The 15832-nt window shown below is 40.0% G+C and overlaps 1 protein-coding gene across 11 annotated transcripts in view; it reads right to left on the reverse strand.

Moving 5' to 3' along the window:
• sgms1b (sphingomyelin synthase 1b) overlaps window positions 1-15832 on the reverse strand; it is a 95429-nt gene that overhangs the window by 49192 nt on the left and 30405 nt on the right. For 6 of the 11 annotated variants that reach the window (XM_063071610.1, XM_063071613.1, XM_063071608.1 and 3 more), the window contains one exon: window positions 10184-10265. The exons of 3 other annotated variants lie outside the window; for them this stretch is intronic. The gene's annotated coding sequence lies outside the window, so the exon portion shown is untranslated. Of the gene's footprint in view, window positions 1-9190; window positions 9240-9324; window positions 9379-10183; window positions 10266-15832 lie in introns of all 11 variants that reach the window. 2 more of the 11 variants (XM_063071615.1, XM_063071616.1) reach the window with 2 other exon arrangements.

Consider the following 15832-nt stretch of genomic DNA (forward strand, 5'->3'; position numbering starts at 1 on the left):
GGGTTTCACTTTGTAGGAAGTAACGTCTTGCAGACCCTGCCAGAATTGCCGTGCATCTGATGTCGCCTCCAACCTCGCTCGAAATTGCCTCCATGCCCTTGAAATAGCCCTCTGCAAATCATACTTGGTTTTCTGGTATAGGCCTGCGTTGCCAGATTTGAATGCTACAGATCTAGCCTTCAGCAGATGACATAACTCCTGGTTCATCCAAAGATTTTGGCTTGGCAATGTACAGTAAGTCTTTGTCAGCACACACTTATCCACACAGGTTTTAATGAAGTCCATAACAACTGCAGCATACTCATCCAGGTTCCAAGATGAATCCTTGAATACAATCCAGTCCACCGATTCAAAGAGTCCTGTAGGCGCTCTTGTGCTTCCCTTGTCCATACCTTCTTTGTCCTCACTGGTGGTGCTGCAGTCTTCAGTCTCTGCCTATTCTCAGGAGTAGAAGTACAGCTAAGTGATCAGACTTAGCGAAGTGAGAGCGTGGAATAGCACAGTAGGCATTCTTGATGGTGGTGTAGCAAAGGTCCAGTGTGTTGTTTCCTCTGGTATTACAAGTGATCTATTGATGGTAGTTGCTTAGTGAGTTTTTCAGACTGGCCTGGTTAAAATCTCCAAAAAGGATGGTGAAGGCATTAGGGTGCGCTGTTTTGTGCATGTTGATCACTTTATTCAGATCATCCAAAGCCTGCTTCACATTGGCCTGAGGTGGAATGTAAACTGCTGCCAAAATGACTCCAGAGAACTCCGTGGTAGGTAAAAAGGACGGCACTTTACTGCTAGATGTTCCAGGTCTGGTGAGCAGAATTGGACAGCACTGATATATTTGTGCACCAAGAAGAATTGATCATGAGGCATACTTGTCCACCGCTGCTACTGAGAGACTCTATAGACCTATCCTGATGGTGAATAGTAAACCCGTCGATCTGGATCGCTGCATCCGGTGCGGAAGGGGTTAACCAGGATTTTGTGAAACAAAGGACACAAGAGGTCCTAATTTCCCTCTGGTTCAGCACCCTGGCTCTGAGATCATCGTTTTATTCACAGAGACTGCAAACTCGCCAGCAAGATAATCGGTATAGGGAGGAAACCCAGTTTCCTTAAACACACTTGTAATCCTGATCTACACCAATTGATCTTCCAAAATATCCAGATACTTTTAATGAAGAAAAAGATTGAATAATATTCTTTGATTTGTTCTATCCTTATTTCACAAACATATGCTTTGGTTCCTAGCCACAAACTGCTACTATACACTACAAGCATTAATAGCTCCAAGCACTGATGCCTAGGACAATCTACTAATGACACTTCACATATTTGATCTATCTCCCTTCAAGTTTTTTTCCCTCTGGTGGACTTGCATTTCAATCTATCTGTTAATTCTATTCTGAATCTAACTTGCTGCTAACTATATTCAGTGTGTTTAAACCTTATTAAACAGGTTGCTTCCACAGAACAACAAAATTTAATATTCCTCAAAAATTGGCTACATAATTCACTTGATGCAGTAGTTATCTGATAAGAAACATTACAGATTTCACTCGTCACTTCCATAAATAACCAAAGTTGATCCACTGCCCTGTCCTTCTTTAATTTCCCAAGCCCAGGAATTACTTCATCTAAGATGTATAAGCTTTTCCCCATTCTGCCTTATTTCCCCCACCCACAGTTCAAAATTAATAAGAGATTGTGAATGATTTGTTTCTTGGACTACAGTAAACTGTAGAGGAACAGTAGAGGATCCTTTGGCCAGGGATCAAGCCAAGGCTTTTCCGAACACATTTTATGAATTGGATTTGAGTATACTGAGAACAATTCTCAACTTTGCAGATGACAAAACTTGGGAGGCACAGTGAGCTGTCAGAAGGACAAAAGGTCTTCAAAAGGATAGTAAAAGGCTTGTGGAATGGGAGGGTGGCTAATGAAATTTTACACAAAGGTGAAGAGCTGCATTTCGTAGGAAAAGACAAGAACAGAATATAAGCTAGACAACAATTCCAAGGAGGCATATACAGTCGCAAGAAGGTTATGAGTACTTTGCAATTACCTGGTTTTCTGCATTAATTACTCATGAGTCTGATCTTCATCTAAATCACAATAATAGACAAACACAATCTGCCTAAACTAATAACACACAAACAACTGTACTACTTCTTGTCACTTGCAGAAGTTCTCTGACGACGTTAGGTATATCAGAGATGGGCAAGAGTCAGAGTACAGAGGACTGGTGGACAAGTTTGTGAAGCAGTGGGACAGGAATCACCTGCTCCTGAATGTGGCCAATACCTGGGAGAAGGCGATTGATTTTAGGAGGACAAGGACTGTAAAGAGTCCTGTATACATTCTGGGAGAAGTTGTGGTGGTGATGGAGTACAAATACTTGGCTGTTCACCTCAACAACAGACTTGACTGCAAAACCAACACCAAGCTGCTTACAAGAAGGAGGTGAGCAGACTATTTTCTAAGGAAGCCGAGATCCGTCCTTGGATTCAACCCAGACAGTTAGTGGTGGAGGTTAGGTCACTAAACAAACTGTTATCCATTATGGACAATCTGGCACATCCTCTCCATGACCAACTGAATCAGCAGCAGAGCACCATTTTGAACAGAATCATTTCTACCAAATGCAATAATCATATATAGCAGTTCATCTCTGTATGACAGGGAAACACACATCATAGTACAATAGTCTCGGTTTTATTATTTTGTACATTATTGCACATTGGTAAATTACTATATTATTATTCTGTAGTTTATTTAGTCTGCCCACCAAGAGTATTTTTAGATGTTGCTGCTGTAATGAAAGAATTTCCCACTTGAGATCAAAGTATTTATTATTATTATGTGCACTATGCCTTGATCAGAGCAACTTTCAGAGGACCTTAAAAGAAGAATTGTAGAGATACATGCGGCTAGAAGAGGCTACAAAAGATCTGAGTGTTCATCAGTCCACAGTAAGAGAAACGGTCTACAAACGGAAGAAATTCAATACTGTTGCTATTCTCCCCAGGAGTAGGCATCCTGCAAAGATCACACCAAGAACACAACATGCAATGCTGAAGAAGGTGAAAAGGAACCCAGGGGTAACAACAAAAGACCTGTATAAATATCATGAACTTTCTGAAGTCTCCATTCACATGTCCACAATAAGAAAAACACTGAACAAGAATGGTGTTCATGGAAGGGCACAACAGAGGAAAGCACTGTCCTCCAAAAAAACATTGCTGCACGTCTCAACCTTGCAAATGACCTTCTGATGTGCCACAACACTTCTGGGTCAATGTTCAGTGGACAGATGAGACAGAAGTTGAACTTTTGGCAGATATGCACACTGCTATGTTTGGAGGAAAATGGCACTACACACCAACACCTCATCTCAGCTGCGAAGCCCCAATCATGGCTTGGGGTTACTTTGCTGCCTCAGGGCCTCAATAGCTTGCAATCTTTGAAGGAACAATGACACAAGAGCAAATTAACAGAATCGTTTAAAAAGAAGAAAATTTGTGTTTTGAAATGGCCAAGTTAGAGTCCAGACTTTAGCCCAAATGAGATGTTGTGGCCTAACTGAAGAGTGCTGTTCATGTGAGGTATCCCAGAAATATTGATGAACTGAAACAGTTTTGTATGGAGGAATGGTCTAAATTTCCTCCTTGCCATTGTACAAGTCTGATCAGCAGCTACAGGAAACATTTGTTGGAAATTATTGCTGCTAAAGGAGGTTCTACATTATTACATACAAGGTTTCATATAATTTTTCCAGCCTGGCCTGTGAATGATTAAACAATATGTTTAATAAAGACAATTTTGTGACTTAATCAAGTCACTTTTTATTGTCATTTCAACCATAACTGCTGGTACAGAACACAGTAAAAATGAGACAACGTTTTCCAGGTGCTACATGAAACAATACAAAAACTACACTGAACTACGTAAGGAAAAACACAAAAACTACGCTAGACTACAGACCTATCCAGGACTGCATAAAGCTCACAAAACAGTGCAGGCACTACAATAAATAATAAACAAGACAGTAGGCACAGTAGAGGGTATAGCCTGTCAAGCCAGGCTCTGGGTATTGAAAAGTCTGATGGCTTGGGGGAAGAAACTGTTACATAGTCTGGTCGTGAGAGCCCGAATGCTTCGGTGCCTTTTTCCAGATGGCAGGAGGGAGAAGAATTTATATGAGGGGTGCGTGGGTTCCTTCATAATGCTGTTTGCTTTGCTGATGCAGCGTGTGGTGTAAATGTCTGTGATAGCAGGAAGAGAGACCTCGATGATCTTCTCAGGGGACCTCACTATCCGCTGCAGGGCCATCAAACCATATTTTAATGCAGAAAACCAGGTAATTGCAAATGGTTCACAAACTTTTTCTTGCAACTGTATATGCAATTCATTGACATTGCAAGGCAGGCTGAGAAAGTGATTAATAAGATTCAAAGATACTGGTGTACAGTGTACAAGAACAAGTTGTCATGATAAACTTTATAAAACTTCAGTTGTTCCAGTGCTCTGCAGTTTCCGAGAGGATTCTGGGAGGCAGAGGCAATCTCCCAGATTGAAGCGTCCATTGTTTGCCAATTAAAGTGACGAAAGAGATTAAAACAGCAAAGCAAATATGGAAGGTGAGTGCCAGTGCCTGCCTTTTTTTTAAATTGCTGAGGGATTGCTCTACAACCCGAGAGGGGAGACTGCATTTTGATCTCTGGTGGGATCGCTACTCGCAGCTAGAGGGGAAGGACTGCCACTGTGCTCAGAAAATGTTACCCATATTTTCTGCGTTTTGGATTTGTACTCCCCACCCCGCCCCCCAGTCTTCCAGTTTGTGTGTCTGTGTCTGTGTGTGTGGTGGAGATTTGGCGGTTTTTCTGCTTTTTCTTTTCTTTCTTGGTTTCATGGCTATCCGGAGAAGAATTTCAGAGTTGCAAAATTCGATAATAAATTAACCTTTGAAAACACTGATTAGGCCACAATGGGAGTACAACACATTGGTATGGCTGCCGATCTTGAGATGTAAAGGCAAGATATTTTGCAAAATTATTCCTTGGAGCTCTATGTCAATTTGTGACATTGATTTGGGATTCTAATTTTCATGAGAAACACAGAGGCAGTAAGGAGTAAAGACAGGATGTTCAGCTCAGCCACGACAAATAAATAAAAAGGAGTAACTTATGATGACCTGATGTCTGTTTTACATGTTCATTGGGAGAGTTATAGCAGACGTTAAAAAGCTTCCCATCCCTGGTTCTCAGCTATTTCTAAGCCTGTGATTTCACAAGCTATCCTGAACTTGGAAAAGTTTGTCACTAGCACTATCTGCAATTTTAAAGAGCTCTTTAAAAGAATTGTTGCAGGCAATGGACTGGATTACCATCCCTGCCCCAGAATCCCTCACTTTTTGTAAAAAAGTATGTGCTCTTGAAACTGTAAAACAGATTTTTGGAGGTATTTGACAAGGATTAGATGTGCCCAGATTCCTGACCTGAAATATCTGGCCTCAGTGAACTGCTTTGCAAAGAGCCTTTCGTACATTTTCAGAACGGCCCTAACTTTAGAATTCAAGGGTCAGATTTCAGTTATGCTAACTGGCAGACCCTGTATATTCTTAACCTTATTTCATGCAAGGTCTATGGACACAGAAGATCTTGGGTTTTCCTCAACAATTCACACCCCATAAGTCAAGGATAGCAATTTAAATGGCAGTCTAAATGGGTTAACTAGTATATCAGTGCAGACCAAGGTCAAACAAGGTTACGTCATTAGGCCAACATTTCTCAACTTTTCTTGCCACAATACTGTCCTTTCTCCTCTAGAATCTCTCCCATTGATGTGAAACAGATTTACAGGACAAATCAGGAACTGCTCAACATATGTCACCCCTACCAAGTTCACTTCAACTTCAGCTATCAAGCTGCAGCATGGAGACGACACACAGGGTTACATTCAAAGGCTAAAATCCAAGACTTCAACGACATGCTCATTGAAAAATGACAGTGTATGACATGTTAATATTGGCAAAACAAAGGTCATCTCCCCAAATAACTCCTGCAAACACTGTTATCCTGACAAAGGTCTACAATAGAGACTCCAGAAAACGTGAACAGCTCCCACATCTTAGAAGATATCTTTATCAGAATCAGGTTTAATATCATTGGCATATGTAATGAAATTTGTTGTTTTGCAGCAGCAGCATATTGTAATACATAATAAAAAACTATAAATTACAATAAATCAATATGCATAAAAATTAAATTAGTGCAAAAAAAGCAAAACAAAGAAAGATAGTGAGAGGTAGTGTACAATGGTAGTGGGGAAGAACCTTTCCTTAAAATGTTGAACATGTGTCTTTGGTCTCCTGTACCACCCTCTTAATGGCAGCAATGAGAAGAGGACATGTCATGGATGATGGGGCTCCTTAATGTTGGATGCCACCTTTCTGAGGCATTGCCTTTTGAGGATATCCTCGATGCTGTAGAGGCCAGTGCCCATGAAACAGCTGGCTGAGTTTGCAACTTCCTGCAGCTTTTTCGGATCCTACGCAGTGACCCCTCTATATCAGAGGGTGTGAAATGGCCACTCCATACTGAGCGATATTCACCATCACATTCAATGTGACAATCTTTGGCCAAGGAAAAGTGTTTTCAGAAACTACTTGGAAAAAGTACACCACAAACAACTTTTTAGGAAGTTCTGTTCCATGACTACTTAAAATAGAGCAACACTGGAGAAAGTGTTGAGAATGTCAAGCTTATTCAGCTCAGCCAGCAATCCAGCTAAAACTGCATCAAGCCTCTTCCTGCACTGCTTGTGGCAGAGTCCACAGGTACAATTATGACTCCATCAGCCATGTCAGAAACTGCAGAAGGAATGGACTGCCCAAGGAGTTTACATCACAACTGAAATACCATGATGACCACTACATCTCAGGAAAGACTTTTTGGAATTGTAAGGAAGGCCACATGGATTTGGCTGAAAGACACCAGAACTCAAAGTTAAATTAACAAGGAATAATACAAACCAGGCTTGCATCTCTCAAGAATTTAGTTCAAGGAATAACTTGATGGAATTTATAAGATAATAACAGGGACCCTTAAAGTACTCCAATAAATTTATTAATAAAATATTTCTGTTTTATTAAGCAACCAAAGGACAACCAAAACAAAATAAAATCAGGTTGTCAGAAGCAAAATTAAAGAGCACTTCTACTAAAGAAAAGGGCGTTAGGAATTTGAATTATCAAATGCAAAATGAAATTGGTGCTCAGTTGTGTTAATTTAATATACAAAACTAATCATATGAGCCTTTGATAGATGTGGAAATATATATTTCAGCTACTGTAGTACTGTTAATTTTAGATGAAACAGGGGTTTAAAAAAATTGCATTGGGAACAATCAAGAGAGAAGGAAATATATAATACAAAAGATCACCAAATGAGGTGATCGAAATAATCAAGTCACACTGCTCAGAGTGTGCTACAGAGCATCAAATAATCCAAGGATAATGAACAGATATATTTGACAACTATAAAAATACTAGGACAATATAGTTAAATATTTCAATTACTCTAATAGTAATAAGAAAACAGTCAAAGCATGTCAGAGAGCATAGCATTCAGGAGATACATAACATAGACAGCATATGGAGTTGCTGGGGTATAGTTAAATTTCTGGATTTAGTCCTAGTGAAGCTGGAAGAAGTATAGTGAGATGACACAGAGCTAATTAAATTCCAATACCTATGAGGCTTAAAAGAAATTTGACTAATATGGACCAGAAAAGACTCCTTGAAGCAATAGGAAACCTTACAAGCTTTCTCATAACATAGCAAGCTCTTTCATTGTAAATTAGACATTTGTAGTTACAAAGTTATGACTGGAACCAAGGGCAATTTACAGGCCATGTAAATAGGAAGGCTTAAAGTTTTCAATATTCATATACTGCCACTTGAATTTTATATTTAGAATTCAAAAAGATATGTTGAGATATGATAAGGAAATAGAGTTTTGTCTTGCCCAAATTATGAAAACAAAGTAGGCATTCCACCCTTTAAGTTTGATTGATTGTTTTATCAATCATATGATCGTGGCAGATCCATTATCTCAATACCAAATCATAAGCAAAAGAGATTCTGGAATGTGCTGGAAAACTTGAGCAACACAGGCATTCACAGTCAGGTTTTGCCAGAGGACAGTAAAATAAGAAATAGTAAACTGGACAACATTCAGGATTTGTGTGAACTCAAATTTATCTTAGATGGAAAATGAGATGCTGGATTAATCAAGACTGACAAGGTATGGTTGAAAAATCTAATGGCAAACCTGAGCATGTTCACTTAATCATCTCTAAAATTATATGATGAATTTTGGAAAACAATTTATGGAGGGTTGAAAATGAAAGAGCATGTGATAGGAAAATGGTAAAAATCAAAGGTAAGAACTTCAAAGGTCCTAGGGTATAAGTAACATATAACAATTCCAAATTGAAGGGATTAACGAGAATTAGCTTGAAAAACAGAAGGATGCCAATTTCTAGAGGTTATCAGCCCAATCTACAGAATTTAGCTCATGAAATTAACTTGGCCCAGAAGTTAATAAAATACCGGAATGTAGATTGTGAATCTCTCAGAAGCAAGACAGGGGTCAGGGTCAGAAGTAGTACAGCACAAAAACAGGACCTTCAACCCACCTAGTCAATGACAAAAAACATTTAAACTGCTTACACCCATTGACCTGCACTGGAACCACAATCCTCCATATCCCCTACCATCCATGTACCTATCCAAACTTCTCTTAAACTTTTAAATTGAGCTTCAAGCATCACGTGCTGGCAGCTTATTCCACACTCACAACCCTCTGAGTGAAGAGGTTTCCCCTCATGTCCCCCTTAAACTTCCCCCTTAACCCATGACCTCTGATTGTAGTCCCACCCAACCTCAGTGGAAAAAGCCTGCTTGCATTACCTTATCCATACCCCTCAGTATTTTGTATACCTCTATCAAATATTCTCTCAATCTTTCATGTTCCAAGGAATAAAGTCCTAACCTAGCCGATCTTTTCTTATAACTCAGGTCCTCCAAACTCGGCAAAATGTTTGCAAATTTTCTCTGTGCTCTATCAACCTTGTTTACATCTTTCCTGTATGTACATAATCAAAACTGCACACAATATTCCAAATTAAGCCTCACCAATGTCTTCTACAACTTCAACATAACATCCCATCTCCTGTACTTCAGCCTACAAGCAAAACACAAGATCTTTTAGATCTCACTGGAAGCTCACCTCCAGAGAAATGTCAAAGTAAAATTATCAAAGTACATACATGTCACCACATATAACTGAGATTCTTCTTCCTGCGGGCATTCTGAACAAATCTCTAGAACAGTAATTGTAAACAGGATCAATGAACAACAAACTGTGCCAATGCAAATAAATAGCAATAACTAACTAGAACATGAAATAACAAGATAAAGAATCCTTAAGGTGAGACCATTGGTTGTGAGAACACCAGAAACATAATGAGTGTATTTATCCCTTTTTTCCTCAAGAGCCTGATGGTTGAGGAATAATAACTGTTCTTGAAGCTAGGGGTGTGAGTCCTGAGGCACTTGTTCCTTCTACCTGTTGGCAGTAGTGAGAAAAGGGCATGGCCTGAGTGGCAAGGATCTGTGATGATAGATGCTGCTTTTCTACTGCAACATTTCATGTAGATGTGCTCAATGGCTGGAAGGGCATTACCCCTGATATACTGGACCAAATCCATTATCTTTTGTAGGATTTTCCACTCCAAGGAATTGGTGTTCCTGAAACAGGCCATAATGCAGCCAATCAGCACACTTTCCACCACACAGCTATCGAAGTTTGCTAAGGTTTTTGATGACATGCTGAATCTCTGCAGACTCCTGAGGAAATAGAAGTGCTGTTGTACTTTATTTGCAATTATATTTATACGATGGGTCCTGGAGAGATCCGCTGAGATAGCGACACCCAGGAATTCAAAGTTACTGATCCTCTCCACCTCTGACCCTCCAATGAGTACTGACTCATGGACCTCTGATTTTCCCTCTCCTGAAGTCTTACTCATTTGAATTGTGTTGCTGAGAAACACTGACCAACGGCATGCACACATTTGGAACTGAAAAGCCCAACATTTAATTTTTAAAAAAAAATGACATTCATACCTGAAGAATGTACTCTGTTACAATTTGGTACTTTTGGATAAACTTTTACTAAAGTGCACCTTGAATCCAGCAAATGGCAAACCTGAAATGGAATGAAATAGAAAGTTCATAAGAATTTCAGTAACATGCTTGCTATTTATTCTTTCAGATCACTGCACCTCCATGGTCAAAAAAAAGGTTCCCTGATTTCTGTAAGTATTCCTAACCATTGGCTTTTCCTCCACCTATAGAAAATTCCAGAATCAAAATGGTACACTCGAGTGTAAAGCTTTCCCATTTTTCATACATTATAAAGCTTTAATCTTGTTACATTACAGAGCTGATCAATTAAAGAAAAATGAAAGCTGATTTAAATTCCCAACGTGAATCTGGTTTTTCCAGTCTTGATGAAGGGTCTCGGCCCAAAACATCACTTGTACTCTTTTCCATAGGTCCTGCCTGACCTTTTGAGTTCCTCTAGCATTTTGAGTGTTGCTTGGATTTCCAGCATCTGCAGATTTTCTCATTTCTGATTTTTCTTTTATTGTTTACTAACTTGCAAAGGTATGAAATGATTCCATAAGGTCAATGCAGCATTTGAGGTTTCCTCTGTTAACAATTCTAAACAAAAATGTTCAATACAGATAATCAGACAAATCAAATTTAACCAGAACAAACTCCTGCATATATTTCAAACATCATTCTTCCTCAATTTCAAAACTGCAATAGCTACTCGACAGTTAAAATCCAACCAGAGTGACATACTTCACAGGGTGATGCATATATCAATTTCCAGCATCTGCAGAATCTTGTGTTTATAATTTACACATCAAGGACTTTGCAGTACTTGTGACTTTTCAAATTTTTTTTTATTTCAAGCATAAGAACAAAATATATTTAAGGACCACCTTGTTTTAGATAACCACATCAAGAATCTCACATTATATAGTACCAACGTTGTCATAAAAATTTTAATTTACTTCTATTGCCTTGGAACATGATAAACTATTTCTGCAAAAAACCCTCAAAAACTGGCAAGACATTGAACCAAAGAGAATGGAAGGGTGTGGTATCAGAGAGGGGAATTGTAAGGTAAAGGCTATTTATAGCCAGATACAGTCTCAACCATTAACTCATAGGGTCAACAATACTGACATGAAAAATTTTGCAGATGCTGGCTAGAATTCAGGAATTTTATTCTCTGGAAAACTATGCTGGCAAAAAATACTCAGCCAAATACAAAGTAAAAAATTAATACAGTGCAATTCTGACATCACTGACATAGCTGAATTCCACCAAGAGCACAAAAAGGTTCTTGTGTACTCCATATCTCAGTACTCCCTTTGGACTTGTGCGAGCCAACACTGGTTAAATGATGGAATGCCAAGGAGCAAGGAAAGTGGTGGGTCAATGGGTGTGATGATTTCAGGGAGTCTGTCTTGTCGTTTGGTAAAGGATTGCCAGAAGATGGATTTGTTTCTAGGGCTGAATCATGTTGCACTGGGAATGAAGCTGTCTGCCCCCATCTGAACCACTAAGTGACACACCTTCGTCTTCTCTGAAGAACAGATGGGTGAATCAGGACAGCAACTGATCTTATAGAGGGAAAAGAAAATATCAGTAGGCATTTGCTCCAAAAAATAAAGAGGGTGAAGCAATTTAAACAGTTCCCACCCACACCTTCCCACCTAGAATGGAGACTCTATAGTGTTCTACAAATCTCCTCTATTGATAGATATCAGTATTACTCTAAAAGATTATCTTATCTGCAAGTAAGCCACAATTTTTTGGTTTATAGTTCATCCTGTATATACAGGTAGGACCTAATACATTAGCCAGTTTCAATACCCTGACACTATTTCTATCCCAGGATGAAACAAGTCCTCACCTCAGACTGGGTTAAATGGCTGCACGAAATGAGTAGAAAAATATCAAAGCACAGGAATCTCATCAAAGTATTCTTCTATTTGATGTGTTTTAAGTAGCCACAACCTAAAGTTTACTTGCAATGCTCAAAATGCAAACAAATTATGCACAATTTTCTCACAAAGTCAGGATTCCACAAAACATGTTGCAGCCAATGAACTGTGTTTGAAATGGAATCACTAAGGAGATGGCAACTAATTTGTATGAAAAATAATTAGATTAATGACCAGATAATCTAGGATGATGACTGAGACAATTAGCCAGGGCACCAGGAGAATTTGCCAAACTGTTTTCAAATTGCATTTACAGATCTTGTGCATTGGCCCAGAGGGTATTACTGCAGCAAGTCATCCATAATGTAGTTCCTTCAATACTGCCATACTGAGGGACAGAACCCACTTGTGGATTAGTGGTCAAGTAGAGGTCAAAGTATTGTTATGATGTTTTAGAAATTATTAACAATATTATACTTGAACTGCACCTTAGATGCCTTAAGGCATCACTTGCAACAAAATTTGACATTAATACCGAAGAATGATGAGACTGCTTAATCCCTGATAACAATATGCAGCCAATTAGATCTCCCTTCTGTCTCCAGATTCAAAGGAAGCATCCAATATTATCCAAATAATTTATTGGTTAAAGTTTCCCAGTTCCAACAACTTGCTGACAAATCTCTCCAATACAATTACATTTTCCATTTCTGTGACAAACAGAATTCTCAAACAAGCTTTGCAATTGAACAGGTGTTGCAGCATAACCTCCCAGATCTAACCTTCTGATTCAGTTGACCCTGCATGCTTTAAATCACCTCATCTAACCATCTTTCTGAGAAGTTTAATGAACGTAAAAAACCAGTTGGGCCCAGTCACTGCTTCTTTCCAAAATGCTGAATCCTTTACTTTTTTCTCTACCCAAGCATTTTACAATGCTCATCCCATCCACTTCTTCCTTAACTTTGTCAACATTCACCCTCTCCTTTAGAATACCAGTTACAGAAGTACTTAATGACACTAAGATCAATCAATTCTACAAGTAACAGGCACTATTCATTCCCCACTTAACTTTGCTTTTTGTGTTCATTAAAAAAAATTGGATTTTCTTTGATTTTATCTGCCAATATTTTTTCATTCCTCTTTGCTTTCATAACTTTTACTTATTTTCAATATTCTTCTGGGCATTCTGCAATATAAAGTTTATACACACAGTCCTTTGCCTATTTAATTCTATTCTATTTATTTTTTTTTGCCCAAGGAGTTATTTGGCAGATGCTTCATTTTTCTTTTATGAAAGATTTATTCCAAACCTTTGATTTCCTTCCTATATGACTTTCCTGGCTGAGACTACTTTGGGGTCAACTTGGTTCTACTTCTGTAGAATCCCATCAGTATACTAAAATTGCATCCCAGTTTGTAATCAGTACCCTTGCCTTTTTCTATTTCCATAGTGATGCAAAATCTAATGGATCAAATCCAGATTTGTATCTCCCTTTCCATGATGGGTTTCCTAAGTACACCTTAAGTGAATTTGAGTAACCTAGTGCCCTCCATCTGTTTTACACTTACAGCACCTCAGTTAATATCTGTTTAATTAATCCAATATCCATTTTACTGTTTTTCCAATACTCATCAGACACAACCTTGCAAATCTGCTCTTTAACTTTCCCTTGGTCTGTGAGGCATTTCCAACTGTGAGATTACTACTCATTTCCTTGTTTCAAACAAGATCAACTCATCAGAAAAATCTCATTTGAGAATGGTTGATATGGAAAGATTATACAAACACTAATTTTTATTTTGCTTTGCGAGCACTGTGAGGGTCATGTTTTTTGACTTCTCCAGTGCGTTCAACAACACCCGCCCTGCTCTGCTGGGGGAGAAGCTGACAGTGATGCAGGTGGATGCTTCCCTGGTATCATGGATTCTTGATTACCTGACTGGCAGACCACAGTAGGTGTGCTTGCAACACTGTGTGTCCAACAGAGTGATCAGCAGCACTGGGGCTTCACAGGGGACTGTCTTGTCTCCCTTTCTCTTCACTATTTACACCTCGGACTTCAACTACTGCAGAGTCTTGTCATCTTCAGAAGTTTTCGGATGTCTCTGCCATAGTTGAATGCATCAGCAAGGGAGATGAGGCTGAGTACAGGGCTATGGTAGGAAACTTTGTCACATGGTGTGAGCAGAATTATCTGCAGCTTAATGTGAAAAAGACTAAGGAACTGGTGGTAGACCTGAGGAGAGCTAAGGTACCAGCGACCCCTGTTTCCATCCAGGGGGTCAGTGTGGACATGGTGGAGGATTACAAATACCTGGAGATACAAACTGACAATAAACTGGACTGGTCAAAGAACACTGAGGCTGTCTACAAGAAGGGTCAGAGCCGTCTCTATTTCCTGAGGAGACTGAGGTCCTTTAACATCTGCCGTACAATACTGAGGATGATCTACGAGTCTGTGGTGGCCAGTGCTATCATGTTTGCTGTTGTATGCTGGGGCAGCAGGCTGAGGGTAGCAGACACCAACAGAATCAACAAACTCATTCAACACACATCAAAGTTGCTGGTGAACGCAGCAGGCCAAGCAGCATCTATAGGAAGAGGCGCAGTCGACGTTTCAGGCCGAGACCCTTCGTCAGGACTAACTGAAGGAAGAGTGAGTAAGGGATTTGAAAGCTGGAGGGGGAGGGGGAGATGCAAAATGATAGGAGAAGACAGGAGGGGGAGGGATAGAGCCGAGAGCTGGACAGGTGATAGGCAAAAGGGGATACGAGAGGATCATGGGACAGGAGGTCTGGGAAGAAAGACTGGGGGGGGGGGGGACCCAGAGGATGGGCAAGAGGTATATTCAGAGGGACAGAGGGAGAAAAAGGAGAGTGAGAGAAAGAATGTGTGCATAAAAATGAGTAACAGATGGGGTACGAGGGGGAGGTGGGGCCTAGCGGAAGTTAGAGAAGTCAATGTTCATGCCATCAGGTTGGAGGCTACCCAGACGGAATATAAGGTGTTGTTCCTCCAACCTGAGTGTGGCTTCATCTTTACAGTAGAGGAGGCCGTGGATAGACATGTCAGAATGGGAATGGGATGTGGAATTAAAATGCATGGCCACTGGGAGATCCTGCTTTCTCTGGCGGACAGAGCGTAGATGTTCAGCAAAGCGGTCTCCCAGTCTGCGTCGGGTCTCACCAATATATAAAAGGCCACATCGGGAGCACCGGACGCAGTATATCACCCCAGTCGACTCACAGGTGAAGTGATGCCTCACCTGGAAGGACTGTTTGGGGCCCTGAATGGTGGTAAGGGAGGAAGTGTAAGGGCATGTGTAGCACTTGTTCCGCTTACACGTCCTGTTGTTTGCTACAAACTCATTCGTAAGGCCAGTGATGTTGTGGGGATGGAACTGGACTCTCTGACGGTGGTGTCTGAAAAGAGGATGCTGTCCAAGTTGCATGCCATTTTGGTCAACGTCTCCCATCCACTACATAATGTACTGGTTGGGCACAGGAGTACATTCAGCCAGAGACTCATTCCACCGAGATGCAACACAGAGCGTCACAGGAAGTCATTCCTGTCTGTGGCCATCAAACTTTACAACTCCTCCCTTGGAGGGTCAGACACCCCGAGCCAATAGGTTGGTCCTTAACTTATTTGGTGGCATAATTTACATATTACTATTTAACTATTTATGGCTTTATTACTATCTATTATTTATGGTGCAACTGTAACGAAAAACCAATTTCCCCTGGG

Source organism: Mobula hypostoma, chromosome 19 (genome assembly GCF_963921235.1).
Source record: "Mobula hypostoma chromosome 19, sMobHyp1.1, whole genome shotgun sequence".
NCBI classification, from domain to species: Eukaryota; Metazoa; Chordata; class Chondrichthyes; order Myliobatiformes; family Myliobatidae; genus Mobula; species Mobula hypostoma.